We start from the raw sequence: 7,379 nt of genomic DNA on the forward strand, positions 1-7,379 counted from the left end.
CATTTAATGTCATCTATGACATTTAAGTCAAAGAAACAAGGTAGTAATGGATAAATCCTGGCTAAAGAGAATATGGAGGGGGCTTGATAACAGAAATTTCCTTGGTTTAGGTGGATTGAAAATAAAGCACTAGAAGAATAAATTTTCCCCGGACCTTAATTTGCACGGATGAATTTTTAATGGATTTCCATAAGGATAAGGTATTCTTTAGTGCTAGGAAAGACCCTCCCTCTAGGTGGTTTTGTTAAGAGTCCAATTTCCTAGCCAATTTTACTACCACCTTTGCAGAAGATGAAGGAAACACACCAACCCACACTTGACAGAAGATTTCAGTTACTACAATAGGTTCAAGCATCACTGCAAATTCTAATCTTTTAATTATAACAGTACAAGCCAGCAAGTTCAATTTTTGACAGCAAAAGAGAAAACGAAACAATTTTACCATTGGTTTTATTTCCAGGTTTCCGGCATTTGAGTCACGTAATCCCGCCTTCTCTGCTAAGTTTTATCTTTAGGTAAATTGCATCCCTTGTCCCTTAGTTCTAGTTCATATAGTCCTCTTTTTTGGATAATATATATATCGTTCTCTTTACCTATCCCAACCACAGACAAAAGAGAGAAAAAGATGAAACTACCACATGACCATATGCTGGAAGAACTTAAATAGCATCAGCAACTTTAATGCCCGCATTCTTGTCCCAGTCCTCTGGTGCGGAAACATCAGCCATGATCTGCTCCTGACCACGCTAAAGAATCTGAAACCCAAACACAAATATTAACACAGAATAGCTATCTGACGAACATTTTAGACCATGACTGAATGGAAAAACAAGAGATCTAACCTTGAGTAAAGACAGTTGAGATATGAGATAATGCATGATCACAAGAAGTAACTACCCTATCAATGACGCCAAAATTTTTAGCTCTGGTAGCATCTATGTAAAACGGTCTTCTCATCACATTAGCAACAATTTCTTCTGACTGGCGAGATGAAATTGTTTATGAGTTCTTTAATGCCTTCTGCTTGATATACAAATGAAAAACAAGCAAGAAATGTTACTGATGCATCATACTCATATTTTTGGTGTGTTTGGCCAAAAGTTTGACTAGTGTGTCCCTGTTTATGATAACCTACAAAGAACTTTTAGTCAGCCTATCCAATACGATAGAATGGAAAGCATTTTCAAATGAGCATAAAGAAATTATGATACTTCTTTATCTCTTAAGTTGTTCTTCCGGATTGGTCGCTCAAGATCTTTGGTCTTTATTCGGACCAGGTGAACTCGTATGTTCAATTTCTACTGGATGCACGCCAATGGGTCCTCCAATAAGTGTATTGGGATTGGCTCTGATCCCCTTATAACCTATGCTCGTTGATGGGTACATATCGGTAGGAGAATGCTATTCACAGATAAAAACATACACCCTTGTCACACTCGTTCGACGTGGACAATCAAGGAAAATGAAGGATCTGTGTAACCAAAAAAAACATATTTAGTGCATAGAAGGAACAAAAGGAGGATCTGGAATCCCAAATAAGACATCTTGAGATGACTCATCCAGGGACAATTCACACTTTGATGAGGATTTATCTTGTGTGAGTGCAGATAAATCCTTGGACAATTGCCTACCATCTCGCCAATAATTGTGTCTATCTTGTATATGGTACCATCGTTAACCAAAACACCTTAAATCCAAGATGCAACTTAATTTAGAAATTTTATTCGGAAGGTTGACCCATTATTCTACTTGTGTTGTGCAGCACTAGAAAAATTCTAAAAGAAGTTGCATCTTAGGATTTAAGGTGCCTTTGTTAATGATGGCACCTCCTCGTGTAAAATAATGGGTTCTCAAACTTAGTAAAAGATTTTGAATTGGTAACTTAAAACATTTTAATCTTTAATGTAGAGAAAATATCTTGTCGCACTTTGTTCTAAGAGCATAAAAGTTACAAAATTTGCACGTATACACACACATATATCACAGACACATACACGTGTAGGTGTGTGTGTTTGTGTGGTTTGTGTACAAGCACTCATGCATGACATTAAAATATCAAAATACCAAGAGAAGGAATACTCCATAACTAAGATGAGTACAATAATAGGGCAAAGTCGCAACTGAGAATAACATTTATAAGCCGAACAAGTAGGGCTTATAAACTTGAAAAACTGTGTGTCAGCATAAAATAACATTTAATTCAGGTCATTGAAAGGATGAGGTCAACTTCAGGTCAAACAACACAAACATAAAACTGATATTACTGTCATCATAATTTTGCGGGCATATGCCAATGGATTATAATTTCATAAGAGTGTTAGTGAAAACTACCAATCGCTTTTTTTTTAAAGCAAACAAAAAAATAACAATAACTTACTATCAGTCGCTGCCATACAGAAATGTTTTGGTAGGTGAAATGAAAGATAAGTAAAGATTAAAGAAGAAATCATACTAACCTCCTTTGCTCGGATGAAAACATCACTCGCTGGCATTAACCCAGAAGACGGCACACGGGGCTGTTGAATCATGGCTGGAACAGAACATTAGCCAAACATCAAAACATCATAAAAACTTTGAAAAGGAAAGACAATCAAATGCCCTCAAATTACAATCAAAGAACCACTAAAAAGAAACCTTTGGCATGTGGCATCATAAACCTTTTTCCCTTAGAACCAGCTGCGAGTAAGAAGCATGCCTGACCTATAGCAGCCAACTGCAACAGTGTGTATCTGCACAAGAAATCAACATTACAGGTGCCACAAAAATAATAAAGGAAAACAAGCTCAAATATCCCATATACAGCATAAAGACACCTAGAGACTAAGGAGAACAACAAATCACTATTGCAAGTAAGTTCGAATTAAAAGCTAAGGGGTCATTTGGTTCACATATTAGTTGTGAGAAATAATGGGAAAACTATATTATTGATTTGTTAACTATAACACAATGAGCTACATTTATAACTATACAATACATACTTTACTCCTATTTCAAGTGGGACTATACTTATTTATATAACTATTGTTAAATAGTTAGTAATGTATATTGTCCCATATCGGGAAGTAGATACCTATTAGTATGTAATCAATGTATATAAATAGGGCATTGTACAACACTTTAGATATAATTAATAAAACTTTTTCGTGCTATACTTCTCACTTGGTATCAAAGTGTTGGTGAGAAACATCTGAGAAAGAAAACTCCACCAGACAATCGCCTCGCGTCAATTTCCGGCGACTTCTAGGATTGTTATTGTGTTACCTAGGTTTTCCTCAGTGTTGTGCTAAAACCAATACCACCACAAGTTCCTACACCCTCCGACGACCAAACCCCAGCAAACCCCGCCGGAAAATAACCCCCCACGCGCCCACACACGCCGGCCTGAAGAAGAAAAATTCCGCTGAGATCTCCTCGGGCGCTGGCATGTGAGCTGCCCTCCTGCCATTTTCTGACGAAACTTCTTTTGGATAGCATATTCGCGAGGCTATTCTGAGTCTATCCATCCAAGTTACATCAAATTCCGATTATCTTTTATTTTCCGGCGACTGTTCAGTTTACGGCGAGAGACGGTATTTTTTCTTCACTGTTTTTGGGAGCTTTTTATTGTTCTTGATTGTCAGTGCTATTTAGTCCAATAGTGACTTTGGACTTTGATGTTTTTGGTTCTAAAAGCACGGGTTCTGAAAATTCATGTTTGATGATTACTTCGGAACCCTCAATGGGAAGTTCAAACTACTTAGCCTAGGCTTCTTCAGTTGAGTTGTGGTGCAAGGGTCAAGGTGTTCAAAATCACCAAGCCAAGAAGACTAGTGATGGAGAAGAAAAGGCCAAATCACTCTGGGAGAAAGTTAATGCTCAATTATGTAATATGAAGGGCAACTTGATTATCACACACAAGTTCCATCTGGCTGATTTCACCAAATTTCAACTCTTTTAGCAACTGTTTAATCCAAACTAGCTCACATACTGTCATAGTCATTGCTCGATATTCTGCTTCTCTACTAGATCGAGCAACTACATTCTGTTTCTTACTCTTCCAAGATACCAAATTACCTCCTACTAAAACACAAAATCCATTAGAAGGTAATCTTGCTCAATCAGCAACTGAGTATCTAACAATCAGCTCATGACCTTGATCCCTGAACAATAATCCTTTGCGTGAGGCTAATTTTATAAACCAAAGAATGGAAACATCTGCATCCCAATGACTATCATACGGAGAATCCATAAACTGACCCACAACACTCACAGGAAAGGAAATGCAAGGTCTAATCACTGTGAGGTAATTTAACTTACCAACCAGCCACCTATATCATGCAGGATCGCAATGCGGCTCCCCCCATCTTGGCAGAAGCTTAGAATTTGACTCCATAAGAGTGTTAACGGGTCTAGAGCTAGTCATTGTTGTCACCTTGAAAATGTCTAAGGCATACTTCCAATGTGAGATCACAATACGTGACCTACACTGAGCGACTACCTAGAAAATACTTTAATCTACCCAGATCCTAGTTTGAAAGTGCTGAAAGAGATGTTGCTTCAACTTAGTAATACCCTCCTAATCATTGCCGGTAATAGTAATATCGACAACGTAAACCACCAAATAAATACAGAGATTTGAAGCAAAATACCAATAAAATACAGAGTGCTCAGCTTCACTATGAGTCATGTCGTACTCCTGAATAACTGTATTAAACTTACCAAACCAGGCTCGAATAGACTATTATAGACCATAGCGCAATCGACATACAAGGCTACTTGACTCCCCCTAACCAACAAAACCATATGGTTGCTCCATATAAGCAAACAAAAGAATTACCAAACAACAAAAATATCAGTCTGAGCAGCCGAGGCAACTTGTGGAGATGTCTGCTTACTTGCTCGATACTGAAGGAACTCATTATATTCCCCTTCAGATAAAGAAAATCTCAAGTTACCTATAGGCTCGGTCTGAGCAACATTAACATTTTTGGGTGGTCGACCATGTAAAGAATAGCACACTTCATGAGTGTCCAAATTTATTACAGTAAGAACACTTAGGTCGAGATCTTCCAAACAACCTCCTCATTGTATATTCTCCATAGTTTGAGATGCCTGATTTTTCACTGTCTGGAATGCGAGAACAGAGGAGTCAAGTGTCTGGGATGAGATCACAAGGTGACATAGGTGCTGCAGCATGGCGAAGTAATCAAGAAAATAATTCATCAACTGTAAGCACAGTCGGACTAGACAGAATCTGGTCATATACTGAATCAAGGTCATTAGGAAGTCCAGCGAGTATAAGAGCTAGAAATATTTTCTGTCGTTGCTCTTGTTGCTTTTCAATACTAGTAGAAACTGGCATTAGCTTCTCAAATTCCTCCATGATTGCATGTACTTGTCCCAAGTAAGTAGACATATCCAATTCCTGTTTCTTCAAGTTTGTCATCCGCGATATCACATCATTAAAACGAGATATGTCATTATTGTATAAAGTGTGAGCCTTTGCCAAACTAAATGACATGTCTGGAATGGACGAAACAAGGGCATCAGCTTGGGACCACTGGACCGCCACAAGATACTACATATTTGAGCATCAATCTTTTTCCAAAGTGTTTTGGCCTTTTCATCTCCTTCACTAGCCTATTTGGTTAAGTGAACTTGAACATCTTGACCCTTACACCATAATTCAATAGAGGAAGCCCAAAATAAATAGTTTGAACTTCCCATTAAGGGCTCTGAAGTAATCACGAAACTTGAATTTTCAGAACCCGTGTTTTTAAAACCAAATATATCAACTCCCAAATACATTGTTGGACCAAATAATTAAGAGGTTACAAAAATAGTCAAAAAGCAATAGAAAAAGGACACTGTAGCCGCTGGAAACTGGAAACAGTCGTAGTCGTCGGAATCTACAACATGTCGCCGGAAAACAAAAAGGTCATCGAAATTAGGTGTAACCTAGATGAGTAGGGTCAGAATTGCCTTGTGAACAAGCTGTCTTGAAGAAGCTCGGCCAAAAACTAGCCGGAAAAGCATGCACGCACCGGCGCAAAGGACATACACACCGCCGGAATCACATATTTGACCGGCGCATGGAGGCGCGTGAGCCGTCTGCTGCTGGAGAATCTGAATGAGGTTTGGTCGATGGAGTTTTCTGAGTCTAATGGTGGTGTTGGTTTGTGCTCAACACTCATCAAACGTGAGATAACGCAGATCGGTCATCGAAAAACACTCGGTGACTATTTTTTTTTTGTTTCTGTCCCGGATGTTTCTCATTGCCGCTCTGATACCATGTGAGAAATAATACATGGGAAAATATTATTGATGTATATTAACTATAATACAAGAAGCCCTGTTTGTAGCAATACACAAGACCTACACTACTTCTATTCCATGTAGGACCATGCTTATTTACATAACAACTAACTAACTAACAGTTACTATATAAAGTGCTAGCCTTTTCCCAAACTAAATTACATGTCTAGAACGGATGAAACAAAGACATCAACTTGGAATCAATAGATCGCCATAAGAGACTATATAACTGGGGATCAATTTATTCCCAAAAAGTGATCTTATAAAAAAAGATCACTTTTTTTGATAAGTGATCTTGAACATCTTAACCATTGCAACACAACTCAACCAAGAAAGCTCAAGCTAAATAGTTTGAACTTCCCAGTAAGGGTCCCGAAATAATCATAATACTTGAATTTCCAGTCAGTATTTCTTACAACTCGCTAAGGAAGAGAACAAGTCAAAAGGGCAGCCCAATGTACTAAGCTCCCACTATGCGCGGGGTCTGGGGAAGGGACCATAAAGGTCTATTGTATGTAGTCTTACCCTGTATTTCTGCAAGAGTTTGTTTTCACGGCTTGAATCCATGACCTCTTGGTCATATGGTAACAACATTACCAGTTACGCCAAAGCTCCTTTTCAAGGAAGAGAACAAGTCATGGGAAATAAATTGGCCATGGAAAGTGATCCGGAGGAACAAAGCCCATGTTAAAGCTGCATGTTTTGGTTGGACTAAAGGTGTCTAACGGGTCGGGTCATCCATTTCTGAACCGGCCTAGACCGATTAAAACCGGAACCGGCCCAGACCAGTAGAAGGGGGCCAGTGGGGCTGGGTTATAGGGGTAGGGCGGTTTGTACCGTTCACTTTTGAACCACCGGTTAATGAACCGGTCAAACCCAGTCAATGAACAATACTGTTCATCCAGTTAACCGTCCCGGACCGGACCGGCCCAGACCGGTTTAACGGTAACAATATTTTTTTTAAGCTTGGGCCTCAGATTATGACCGTCAGCAACGGTCCATTTCACAATATGGCCGTTGCCCAACGGCTGAAATTGACATTTAGCCCAATTTTTGGGGGGTTTTTTTATAAAAAAAATTAACCC

The 7,379-nt window shown here is 38.9% G+C and overlaps 1 pseudogene; it reads right to left on the bottom strand.

Moving 5' to 3' along the window:
- Nucleotides 1-659: 659 nt before the first annotated feature.
- On the bottom strand, nucleotides 660-5,500 carry LOC142174384 (ATP-dependent Clp protease proteolytic subunit-related protein 3, chloroplastic-like; annotated as a pseudogene).
- Between the last annotated feature and the right edge of the window lie 1,879 nt (nucleotides 5,501-7,379).

This window comes from Nicotiana tabacum, chromosome 20, assembly GCF_000715075.1.
Source record: "Nicotiana tabacum cultivar K326 chromosome 20, ASM71507v2, whole genome shotgun sequence".
Classification (NCBI taxonomy): domain Eukaryota; kingdom Viridiplantae; phylum Streptophyta; class Magnoliopsida; order Solanales; family Solanaceae; genus Nicotiana; species Nicotiana tabacum.